Source organism: Anomaloglossus baeobatrachus, chromosome 4, assembly GCF_048569485.1.
Source record: "Anomaloglossus baeobatrachus isolate aAnoBae1 chromosome 4, aAnoBae1.hap1, whole genome shotgun sequence".
In the NCBI taxonomy this organism is placed as follows: domain Eukaryota; kingdom Metazoa; phylum Chordata; class Amphibia; order Anura; family Aromobatidae; genus Anomaloglossus; species Anomaloglossus baeobatrachus.
Genome location: NC_134356.1, coordinates 519,806,023 through 519,819,150, shown reverse-complemented (window position 1 = coordinate 519,819,150; position 13,128 = coordinate 519,806,023). Strand labels below are relative to the sequence as shown.

Below are 13,128 nucleotides of genomic sequence, written 5' to 3'. Positions count from 1 at the left end.
ATGTCTAGGGCCCTGTGCCCCGTGCGTGCTCTGGTCCCAGCGGTACTCGGGTGTACCTGCACTGGCGTCCACTCTCCTGTGCCCCCGGGTCACCGTTACACGACCCAGCTCTCAGGCGCCTCTTCCACTTTCACTTCTCAGACTGTCTGCTTTCCCCTCCCACCAGGCTGTCTAGTTCCTGGTCCGGCTCCGCCCTCTAGGTGGCCATCCCCTTGTGTGACTGGGTAGTGCCCCCTGGTGTGGAGTGGAAACTGGGCTTTTGCTGTGTGTGGGTGTTTCTGGCACTGGTGTTCCAGGTCCCTGGGGGTAGGTCCTGCATCCCCGTGAGGATGCAGTTCCCTGTAGTCACCTCAGTAGCTCAGGGGCGCTATACATTAATGTCACAAAAATGCTTCATATTCATGGGGAATTATTAGAGGTAAAAAAATATCTCCCACAAAGCGGCGTCTGTCACCACTGGACCCCACTGTAAGGAGCAGATTGTATAGAACAGAATGTACATGTACAGGGGTCACCGGATATTGCTGTGGGGACTAGTACAGGAGACTCACGGTACAGGACATTGGAATTATACTAGAAAGAGAGTGTAAGTGGCCATGTACGCTATAACCACCACCGACCACAGCTGCGCCTTATCTACATGCGGCATGTTAGGGATAAGGCTCTGGCTACACTGTGCGCACGGACAACCTGCAGCTCAGCGTACAGTGTGCGGCAGCATATCTGCCCCCCAGCCCCAGGGACCTGCGGAGCATGCGCACTGTGTCACCAGCTACAGGTCGCTAGCAGTAATCTTGGGTTGCTGAGCGCACAGTGCAGCCAGACTCGCTAGTTGCTTGTCATGCCTCTTCTTGACGCCTATTGGTAGATTCCGGGCTTTCTATTGGCTGCTGTTTCTTGTCCGTGTCATAGTATTGGCTGCTGTTTCTTGTCCGTGTCATAGTATTGGCTGCTGTTCCTTGTCCGTCTGATAGTCGGGTTAGGCTGGTGCAGGCGGAGGAGGCAGGTCAGTGACTGGAGGCGACAGCCGGTGTAAATAACAATCATACGTTATACCTGGCGGCAGAGCAGTGGGGCGCAGTGCGGCGGCCGGTGCAGGACTGAGCCCCGGCTGCTCCGTGCATGAGTTCATGTCATACAAGTCAGTGCCCATATAAACCAGCGGCACTCTGTGCCTATTTATAGCGGAAGCCCTGTGCCCGGCTCTACAGCCCGGTGCTGCACAGTGCGCCCCCCGCGGTGGGCTCTGGCACTGCACTGAGCACTCTCAGGGCTGTCAGTGGCCCCGTCAGACCCAGTCACTCCCAGTCTTGGCTTTGCTGTGATTTTCCTATATGCATTTCCCTTCCTCACCTCTGCTTGCTGTCAGTGAATGGTAGACGCGTCTTGGTGACTGTTCACACAGCATTTGCCGTACGCTCAGGATCAGATGCCCCGTCCCCTGCGGAGCCATTGAGTTTAATGCAGCAAACCGAATCCAAAGTCTAAAAAGATGGACAACGCCAAAAGGGAGCACAAACTGGATCCACAATATGAGGCCTCCTGTACGGCGCTGTCCGTCTTCTCAGATGGGCGCAGTGATATGCTATGTGCATTAATCTATTAGGGGTTGTGTGGTCTGTGGCAGGAGCGCCCCTCCCCGGCTTCCTTCTTGCTTGGAGGTGGGGTCTATGCGTTGTTGCTTTATTGACAGTTCAGACCAGTGATATCGATGTCACTGGCGGCCCAAACAGCTCTCCTGATGTGCCTTTAATAGGCTGTTTTGTTTCAGAGAACAGTAGGGCACGGAGGGTGGGCGGGCTCGGAGCTAACCGTATTCTCCAGCGTCTGGCCAGCTTCAGTGTAGAGCGTCCATACTCCATCGGGCTTGTAAGCACTGGGCCATGGCTGACAGAGCAGCAGTAACCAAGGCAACGAAGAGTAAACAATTAAATATCCTTCCATTCTTGAGATGAAAGTTGTAAAGTTTCTTGCTTAGAGAAGCACTGCAATTTTAACCATAAGACCAGCTTCACACTTGCGATTAACTCGCACGAGTGCAATGTGAGAAATTCTCGCATTGCACAAGGACCAATGTTAATCAATGACGCAGCTCCCATCTGCTATAATCTGCCAAATCGGACTGAGAAAAAAAATCGCAGCATGCTGCGTTTTGGTGAGTTTTTCAGGCGTCTCCCCAATGCAAGTCTATGGGTGCTTTAAAATGAACGTCTGTCACACGGATGGCACATACACCATCCTAGTGACATGCGTTTTTCTGAATACATTTATCACATGTTGCAGAAAACACTGGAAATGAGTGAGGTCTGTCAATGTCGGGCAATCTGTCTCTGTCAGTCTGTCTCTCTGTCAGTCTGTCTCTCTGTCAGTCTGTCTCTCTGTCAGTCTGTCTCTCTGTCAGTCTGTCTCTCTGTCAGTCTGTCTCTCTGTCAGTCTGTCTCTCTGTCAGTCTGTCTCTCTCTGTCAGTCTGTCTCTCTCTGTCAGTCTGTCTCTCTCTGTCAGTCTGTCTCTCTCTGTCAGTCTGTCTCTCTCTGTCAGTCTGTCTCTCTCTGTCAGTCTGTCTCTCTGTCAGTCTGTCTCTCTGTCAGTCTGTCTCTCTCTGTCAGTCTGTCTCTCTCTCTGTCAGTCTCTCTCTCTCTCTGTCAGTCTGTCTCTCTCTCTGTCAGTCTGTCTCTCTCTCTGTCAGTGTGTCTCTCTCTCTGTCAGTGTGTCTATGTCTCTGTCAGTGTGTCTCTCTCTGTCGGTCTCTCTCTCTGTCAGTCTCTCTGTCAGTCTCTCTCTCTGTCGGTCAGTCTCTCCTCCCTCTCATATTCACCGATCGCCAGCGCGGCGCTGCACGGCTGTCACAAAGCTCCGGCCTTTCCTCTTTTGAAAAAGCCGGCCGCTCATTATTCAATCTGGTACTCCCTGCTTTCCCTGCCCACCGGCGCCTATGATTGGTTGCAGTCAGACACGCCCCCACGTTGAGTGACAGCTATCTTACTGCAACCAATCAAAGCTGTCGGTGGGCGGGTCTATATCATGCAGTAAATTAAATAATTAAAAAAAAAACAGCGTGCGGGTCCCCCCTATTCTCATACCAGCCAGGGTAAAGCCATACGGCTGGAGGCTGGTATTGTCAGGATGGGGAGCGCCACGTTATGGAGAGCCCTCCACCCTAACAGTATCAGCCAGCAGCCGTGTGGAATTGCCGCATCCATTACAGTAGATGGAACAGTCCCGGGACTGTACCTGGCTCATCCTGAATTGCCCTGGTGCGGTGGCAATCGGGGTAATGAGTTAATGGCAGCCCATAGCTGCCACTAAGTCCTAGGTTAATCATGGCAGGCGTCTCCCTGAGATACCTTCCATGATTAACCTGTAAGTTAAAGGAAATAAAGACATAGACCCGAATATCTTTTATTTGAAATAAATGACAAAAAAACCCCACCCTCTTTCACCACTTTATTCAAGTCCCCAAATACCCCTCCAGATCCGACATAATCCACAGAGGTCCCACGACGCTTTCAGCTCTGCAACATCAGAAACTGACAGAGAGCGGCACAGACCACAACCTCTCTCTGTGAACTTCCCGGAGTCACTGAAGTGAGTCGCACTATCAGCGATGACGTAACTCAGGTTACCCGTGGCCACAGATCTCAGCGTGAGGACTTCTGCTGTGGCTGCGGGTAGCGTCAGTGACGGCAGCGCTGATCGTGCAGATCACTGTCACTCAGGGGATTTGCGGTCACCGGTGAGTCCTTCACTGGTGACTGAAAATCAGGCCATGACACACAGAGCCGCAGGATGACAATGAAGTCGGGTGAAGTTCATCCGAGTTCATTCTGATCGCGCGGCTCTGTCTGTGTCTGCTGTCAGCGGCCATGTAGCAGAGCTGAATGGCAGATGACATAGTTGCTGAGAATAAAAACGGATCCCATATGGATTGCACATGAACTGCAATCATGAGAAAAATCACAGAATCGCATTGCAGTTGCATTGCACACTGATCAACACTCGGACAGAGCTCATCCTACTTTCTAGCATGAGACTCGGTCCGATATTACACTCGCAAGTGTGATTCCAGCCTTAAAAGGGGTGTCCTCTTTCAACAAATCTGTGCCACTAGGCACACTTTGATGTAAAAAACCTGACCGCGCTGTACTCACCACCCCCCGGTCCACTGGTGAGTCTCCGCTGCTACTCTGTGTCTGACATTGGCTGCCACATTGACAGCTCAGTGGCGCTGCCAGAGAAGATGGAGCGGCCACACTCAGAGCCGCTGAGCTCACTGTATTATGTTTTTTAACGGGATGTCAGCACCAGAACCAATGCCAGACACCAAGAACAATGGGGAAAAGTTACCGTGGACCGGAGGATGGTGAGTATACTGGTGTTTTTTTTTTTTCATACTAAACTTTATCAGGAGATAAAGGTTTATTGAAAAGGAACAAAGTGGCTCATATCACATCCTCATTGTTCAGTGGAGCAAAGAGGGATTCCAGGGAAAAGTATAGGTTCTTTTATCAGGATACGTCCCATTTTTAACTTTTAAAGGGGTTCTCCACTACTCTCAGTCCGTATGTTTCCCCAATTTAAAATAAGAACACTTATACTTGCCTCCGGTGCCAGCGCTGTTCCAGCGGTGTTAACACTCTCTCTCCTGGGATTGCGTAACTATGTGATATCACACGATCCTTGCTGTCAATCAGTGGCCACTTCGTTCTCACAACCTTGGGACAAATCACTTACATCCGGAATAAGTTAGTGCTAGTGATGAGTGAATGTAATCATTGCCATTCGCTACTCGCACGGATAGTATGGTATTCGGGTTACTCGTTGCATTGCAAGTTTTTGTGTACTCGCCTCGCTGTATTTGTATGTCCCGCCCGGCAGGTTTGGCGCCCGATTTTCATCCACTAAACATGCTGGGATTCTTAACCAATCACAGTAATGCTGCAGCCATCTTGGTTGTGGCATTACTGGGATTGGCTTGCCGCGCTTCATACTTACCAATCACCGGAGCAAGAGAGAGAGAACGAAAGAGAGAGAACGACCCATATGTGGGTCAGAAATGCATGCAGGCATGTTCTCCAGGCTCTCCCCATTCAGTTTCATCACTTTCCCATCCATTTCAGCCTTTTCCTCAGGCCCCCAGACCTCTTTGTCGGTTCCAGCAGAAAATTACTCGCATTTCCCATTGACTTGCCTTGTACTCGCTATTCGGAACGAATACTTGAGTATTACAAAGTACTCGTTACAAGTATAGCGATGGCGAATATTTCGGTACTCGCTCATCTCTAGTTAGTGCCGCTGCTCTCTCTCTTCCTCAGGATGTTCTAATGCGTCCATAGCCGGGAAGTGTGAAATGGCTGCTCATTGGCCGCTGGGATCTTGTGATGTCACATAGTTACGCTATCCTGGGAAAGACTGTGCAACACTGCTGGAACAGCGTCGGCAGCGGAGTGATAAGTGTTATTTTAATTGAGGAAACATACAGAAATGAGAAGGGATTGTCCGAGTAGTGGACAACCCCTTTAATAAAGAGCGGAAAACCCCTTTTATACTTCCTTCAGCTGACATTTGCTACAATTTTATCCAGTATTAGGTAATCTTCCATGATCTACGGCATGGGTCTCCAATTCCAGTCCTCAAGGGCCGCCAACAGTGCATGTTTTCAGGATTTCCTTAGTATTGCACATGTGATAATTTAATCACCTGCACAGTTGATGATTCCAACACCCATGCAATGCTAAGGAAATCCTGAAAAGATGCACTGTTGGCGGCCCTCGAGGACTGGAGTTGGGGAACCCTGATCTATGGTAACTACATCATAAATGGCACGTATGTCTCTTCTCTCCTGATGGTTTGTTGGAATTATGGAGCCATTTGGGATGGAGATTATATTGCGATAATACAGCATATTGTCCAGGCTTGTGGGGCACTTTACTGTGGCTGCGTTTTGATTAATGTTGGAAAATCTGGTCTTAGCAAATGTTTTTATGGTGTGTTTTTATACTTACTAGATGTGCATACACTTTTCAGAATTCCACAGTAGACTCTTATGTTACGTTCCCACTTAGGCTACTTTCACACATCAGTTTTTTTGCCATCAGGCAAAATCCGGCAAAAACTAAAAAAAAAACGGATCCGGCGTCTGTTGCCGCCGGATCCGTTTTTTCCCCCATAGACTTTCATTAGCGCCGGATGGCCTTACGTTTCATCCATTTTTTGCCGTACTTGTCCAGTGGCCGGATGAAACGTTGAAGTAAACGTTTTTGTGTCTGGCAAAAATAAAAATGGATTGCGCCAGATCTGGCGCCGTACGGCGTGTGTTATAATGGAAGCCTATGGACACCGGATCCGGCGTAATGCGGCAAAAAACGGATCCGGTTTTTTGAACTGAGCATGCTCAGAATCACACCGGATCTGTCAAAAAACTGAAGGAACTGATGGAAAAACTGATGCAACTGATCCGTTTTTTCGCCTGCGCATCAGTTTTTTCGCTGGATCGTGCCTGATGCCAAAAAACTGATGTGTGAAACCAGCCTTACTGTGTCCATTGTGGACCTTTCTTTTTGGAAAATCCAAAGCAGAATCCGCAGTGATGAGAAATGGATTGAGTTGAAGGGTGATTTTCCTGTAGAAAAGCTTTGCACATTTCCCCTTCCAAAGGGCGAAGTCCAAGCTGATATCTTGCGCAAAAATTAACAAGGTGCTGTTTTAAAAACAATCATTCAAAATAATTAAAATATGTTCATCATCGTCAGCAAATTAGCGCTTTGTAAGTGAGAACCTTAAAGAGAACCTGTCATCGCGATTTTGCATGTCAGAGTAAAGGCTGGGCCATAATGGCGCAGTTATACAGTTTGAATAGATAGCTTTAGGTAAGAAATTTGTACTCTGGTTCTTCTGTAATACACATTTTAAGTTTGGTTGCAATAAGGCTTTGGTGCATTGGAGTTGGACTGTGGATAGGGCCTTTGGCTCTGCCCCTGGTCTCTGTATATGCCTTCTTTTTTTATAGTTTGCGCTGGCACCGGTCTTACCGTGGATGGTGCTTGTGTAGATTCATCTCCCGGTGGTCTTTAGTAAAATGGCGCTGATGGCGACATTCATCTCTTGGCGGTCTTCTGTAAATTTTATGGGTGGCAGCGCATGCACAGATTCAGATCTCAGATCAATGACGAGACCCCAGAGGAAGGTGGATGGGGCCAGAGCAGAGCCGAAAACCTTAGCCACATTTCTGCACCAATGCACTGAAACCTTATGACACCCAAACTTGAAATGTCGATTACAGAGCAACCAGAAGCTGATTTTTCACTACTGATATCTATTAAATCAGTACAACAGCGCTATTATGGCCATACCGTTACTCTAACATACTAAATTGTGATGACGGGTTCTCTTTACAGCAGTCTTCTGTTCTCAGCTCCATCTCCTGCTTTTCCACTATTGTGGGATGGACTGGCGCTGATGAAGGTGACCACAAAGATACACGTTTTTGGGCCCAAAAAAACGCACCATCGGTATACATTTTTGGTATACATTTTTTTGCTATGTTTTACTGCGTTTTTTACCGCATTTTTGCCTACTGCGTTTTTTTAAGTCAAATCTATTGACTGGAAGGGCTTAAAAACGCCGGCAAAAACGCAGAAAAAATTGACATGCTGCATCTTTGTGGTTGCCATAAAGATGCAGCCAAGAAAAGCTGCAACATGCGGAGAGAAAAACTGAAATCTCTTAGGGTATGTGCGCACTAGGCGTTTTTTTCACGCTGCGTTTTTATGTGCGTTTTTGTCTCAAAAAACGCACCCGCGGCTAAAAAAACGCGGCAAAAACGCATGCGTTTTTGCTGCGATTTGGTGCGTTTTTTGCTGCGTTTTTGCTCACTGCGTTTTTAATCAGTGCACAATGCCATTAAAGATTGTTGATGAAAAAAAAAAAAAAAAAGTCTGATGTCATTTCCTTCTTCAAAATGTTCATTGTATGCAGGAGAGCAGACAGCTGCAGAACTAGTGTATGCAGGAGAGCAGACAGCAGCTGCAGAACTACAAGTCTCAGCATCCTCCATTCACTAGTGTATGCAGTTTTTTGCCCAAAAAGAAAAAAAAAATGACATGGGCTTCGCCATATTTTTGTATGCTAGCCGGGTACAGCAGGCAGGTACGGGCTGCCCCCAACCCCCAGCTGCCTATTTGTACCCGGCTGGGAACCAAAAATATAGAGAAGCCCTTTTTTTTTAATTATTTCATGAATTTCATGAAATAATTAAAAAAAAAAAAAATGACGTGGGCTTCGCCTAATTTTTGAGTCCAGCCGGGTACAACTAGGCAGCTGGGGATTGGAATCCACAGTGCAGGGTGCCCAAGATCTCTGGGCACCCCCACTGCGAATTGCAGTCCGCAGCCACCCCAGAAAATGGCGCTTTCATAGAAGCGCCATCTTCTGGCGCTGTATCCAACTCTTCTAGCTGCCCTGATGCCGGGTGGCTAGCTAGGTAATAATGGAGTTAGGGCTAGCTGTATATTATCAGCTAGCCCTAAGCCCGAAATTCATGGTGTCACGCCAATATTAGACATGGCCACCATGAATTTCTAGTAATGATAAAAAAAAAAAAAACAACACACAGAAAAATATTTTTATTAGAAATAAAACACAACACAATTAGTGACTCCATTTTTATTGAAATAAACCCCCCTCCGCAGTAATCCTGGGTCAGGGTCCCGCGCCGTCCAATCTGGATCCAATATCATCTGATCGTTTGCTGGAAGGCAAAGCGATCAGATGATGTGTCAGGTTAAACTACGTGAATCACATCACACATCAGCCGATTGTATAAAAGCCGATTATACAATCAGCTGATGCATCGGTGCAAAAAAAAAAAAAAATAATACTCACTTATGTGCTGTGCTGATTATTACCGGCAGCTCCTGCAGCGATCGGATGAGAGTCTGATCCTGTCCCATCGCTGCCAGAGCTGCCGGTAATCAGCTGATGAAGTCCCCTGACGGCAGGATCAGCTGATAGCCGGCCGGGCGACACCGCGAGAATTACGATCACCTGATGCGTCAGGTGACTGCATCAGGTGATCCACCGCCAGGTCCTGCAAGCAAGGTCCTGCCCCGGGGAGACTGCACACAGCCAGAGCGGCGGGACCGGGACAGGAGCGGACATGGCACCGGGACCCTGCAGACAGGTGAGTATATATGACATTTTTTTTTTCTACTGTTCACTTTGGTTTTCGCCGCTGCCTCCACCTCCCGCCCAGACATGGCGCCGCACGGAGCTGACATGGCACCGGGCGGGTTGTGGACGCAGCGGTGACGGTACCGGGAGGATTCATGCTTCTGTGTTTACCAACAGAAGGAATCCTCTTCCTGTACACGTCACTGTAGTACCCACCCCTTGCGTTTATAGCTGCGTTTTTAGTCATAGAAACGCAGCTATATTTGCAATGTGCCTTTTTCATTGCGTTTTTGAACATCTCATTGAACTCAATGGGTGAAAAACGCAGTGAAAAACGCAGAAATAATTGACATGTTGCGTTTTTGTGGTCACCACAAAAACGCAGCTAAAAAAAAACGCTGTGTGCAGACAGCACTTCTGAAAACCCATTGACATTGCTGGGGAACGCGGCAAAAACGCCTAGTGCGCACAAGGCCTTAGACTTTCATGGGGAAGCAAATGCATGCAGTTTTGGGACCAAAACTTCACCCAAAAAACGCGCTAAAACGCAGTGTGTGCACAAGGCCTTAGCGTTCCCACATTGCTTCCCTGGACTCTGCAGTGACCATTTTGGAAATACTAATGAGGCACCAATGTCAAGGACAGATCTTGCCGCAGAAGTACGGAGCTCATTATGTATAGTGACTGTATATTAGAAATACAGTTAACTTGAAGCAAGAAGTTTACATACACTATCTAAAAAGACACATCTGCATGTTTTTCCTCACTATCTGACATGAAATCAGAATAAACATTTCCCCGTTTTAGGTCAATTAGGAACTAAAATTTATTATATTTGCCAAATGCCAGAATAATGAGTGAGAGAGAGGGAGAATGTTTAAAGGCATTTTTATTACTTTCTGCAAAGTTTACATACATTAAGAGTATTATGCCTTTAAACAATATGAAACAGCCAATATGATGATGTCATGTCTTTGGAAGCTTCTGATAGGTTTATTGGCAACATCTGAGTGAATCAGAAACACACCTGTGGATGTATTTTCATGCACACCTGAAACACACTGCTTCTTTGTGTAGGATCATGGGAAAGTCAAAATAAATCATTCAAGATCTTAGGAAGAGAATTGTGGACTTGCACAAGTCTGGTTCATCCTTTGGTGCAATTTCCAGTTACCTGAAGGAGCCTCATTCATCTGTACAAACAATTATATGCCAAGACAAACAAAATGGGAATGTATTGTCCAGCCATCATACCGCTCAGGAAGGAGACGGGTTCTGTGCACCAGAGTTGAATGTGCTTTGGTCAGACATCTGCTTATCAAGCAAGAACAAAAGCAAAACAACTTGTGAAGATGCTGGTGGAAGCTGGTAAGATTGTGTCATTATCCACAGTGAAACATGGCTCAGTTACACCAGTTGTGTAAGCAGGAATGGGCCCAAATTGCTACCAACTATTGTGAGATCCTTGTGGAAGGATATCCAATACGTTTGACCCAAGTTATACAGTTTAAGAGCAATGGTACCAAATAATAATGAAATGTATGTAAACTTTTGACTTTGCAGAAAGTAATAAAAATGCCTTGAAACAGTCTCTCTCTCCCTCTCATTATACTGGCATTTGGCAAATATAAATAATTTTGGTTCCTAATTGACCTAAAACTGGAAAGGCTTATTCTGTTTTCATGTCAGATAGTGAGAAAAACATGCAGATGTGTCTTTTTAGATAGTGTATGTACACTTCTGGTACATTTCAAATATATATAGTCACATTTAATGTGGGGCAGGGGTTACTTAACTTCTTAAAATGCCTAATTAAAGAAAATCTGTTGTAATGCTCGTGGGGTGAGCAAGGGGTTAGTGGATCCACTGGACCGAGGCACCAATCACTGACATGAGGTAGCATACCTGAACGGCTACTGAGTCTACACTAAATCGCAAAATGCTGGTAGGTAGCCGACAAGGGCAGCCCCAGGGGATCACAGTAACTCGGCAGCTGGTACCACAGATATGGACAAAACCAGTATCTGATAGTAGGACCAGCCCCCGGTATTGTAGGTTCTGCCGGTATGGATGGACGTAGGAGCAGCCAGTGTGGATAGTTGCAGCAGGAGCGACCGGTATAGTCATGCACTGGAACACAAATCAGCAATACAGCACAGCATCAGCAGTGGCAGCACAAGACACCTTCCTTTAGGGGAGGGTGTCTTAAATACCTGCTCCCTCTCAGCAATAGTCTGAGCAATTCTTCCAGGTTAGAGTGTACTGGTCCTTTAAGAAAGGGGACGTGTCCGCACGCATCCTAAAGACACTACCAGGAGGCATGTGCGACATACGCAGGCCCCGAGAGACAGCAGCAGGGACCGCGGATGTGGCAGCGTGGATGGGAAGGTGAGAGTGACGGTGTCCCCGTCCGGAGAAAGGGGCAGGAGAGCGCGGGGACGCCAGTATGGGCGTTAGAACTGTTAACCTTCCTAAGACAACTGTTCTCATAAATACCTATTGATCACTAATCAACAGTTCTGAAGATTCTTTTTTTAAAAGTTTGTTATTGCTACGAAAAAATCTATGCATAAATTGATATGTGGGTGTTACCAGTTGTGGGTGTGTCCCTACACAGTATTTAAATAGTGTGGTCAGGACACATGCCCATGTACCCCCTAAATACATCCCTGTTTATTAGTAAAGTGTAGGTCTTGTAGCCCATTCTTTGTTTTTGTTCCCTTACTAGCTCTCCTTCTGTGTCGTATATCATGTATCAATGGGGTTTACAACAAGAAGTCCGTTTTGTTTCTGTAATTTAGAAAGCATACTGTTTCAAAGTGCTGTATGTCACACTGATGTGTATTATGAAGTCACGCATAGTGCATATTTTATGGGTTGTGGTTTTCACTTTGTTTTCGTTCTTGTGAACAGTAGACAGTGAAGACATTCTTCTGAATGATTAACAACATAAGCTGAGCTTTAGCAAGCGAAAATAGATCTAGGTTATGAGGTTAGAATGGGAATAGATGGAATGGGAAAAGCTTGTAGGGAAAGGGACTGCTGAGCGGCATGCCAGGGCCAAGACCCTAAGAGGTAGCACTTAAATGGTTAAAGCGACCATGAGAAAATTACCGATTGTTTAAAGCAGCTCTATGTTGCTTTAACTCCAATTTTTTTTTATTTTCACAAGGGTAACGTTAGAAAATAGATAATACAATTTGTTGTGCAATTTTTCCTGAATTCAGGGATACTCAATATGTGGTGGGAAACCTTTTGGGCACACGGCGGGGCTCAGAAGGGAGGGAGCGCTATTTGAGTTTTGGAGCGCAAAATTGGCTGAAATACATAGATGATATGTCGCGTTTGCCAAGCCGTTTATCTGCCTAAATATTGGAAACTCCCCACAAGTGACCCCATTTTGGAAAGTACGTCCCTAAAGGAATTTTTCTAAATGTGTGAGCCCCCAGGTGCTCCACAGAATTTTATAATGTTGATCCATGAAAATGAAAAAATACAGTTTTAATCACAAAAATGTTGCTGTAGCCCAATTTATTTATTTCCACAAGGGTAACAGGATAACATGGATCATAAAATTTGTTGTATCTCATGAGTACATTGATACCCCATATGTGTTGGTAAACTACTGTTTGGATGCATGTCAAGTACAAAAACCTCGACATTTAGAACCAGAGGCGATTATACTGAGAGGTGGTCACAAGGGACCAACACCCCAGACTGCACTACTCAGTGATATATATGTAAACAAGAGGACAAGGAGTATATGTGCAAAAACTAGACAATTTTATTAAATATGAAAAAAACACAATTTTTTTCAAGATGGAGGGGCCTCTCCATCTTGAAAAAGCTCTTGTACCATGCGAAACGCACGTCGATGAAGTCTAGGTTCCTCACTGGGGGGGTCTTCCAAACTGAAGGTTTAACTTTTAATCCATCTGACTTCCAGGTATTTACTTTTC

At 46.3% G+C, this 13,128-nt stretch overlaps 1 protein-coding gene across 8 annotated transcripts in view; it reads left to right on the top strand.

Moving 5' to 3' along the window:
• Positions 1–954: 954 nt before the first annotated feature.
• The window catches only part of PPIP5K1 (diphosphoinositol pentakisphosphate kinase 1), a 316,383-nt gene continuing 304,209 nt past the window's right edge, over positions 955–13,128 (top strand). For 7 of the 8 annotated variants that reach the window (XM_075345881.1, XM_075345880.1, XM_075345875.1 and 4 more), the window contains exon 1: positions 955–1,006. The gene's annotated coding sequence lies outside the window, so the exon portion shown is untranslated. The remainder of the gene's footprint in view (positions 1,007–13,128) is intronic. The other variant, XM_075345872.1, reaches the window with a different exon arrangement.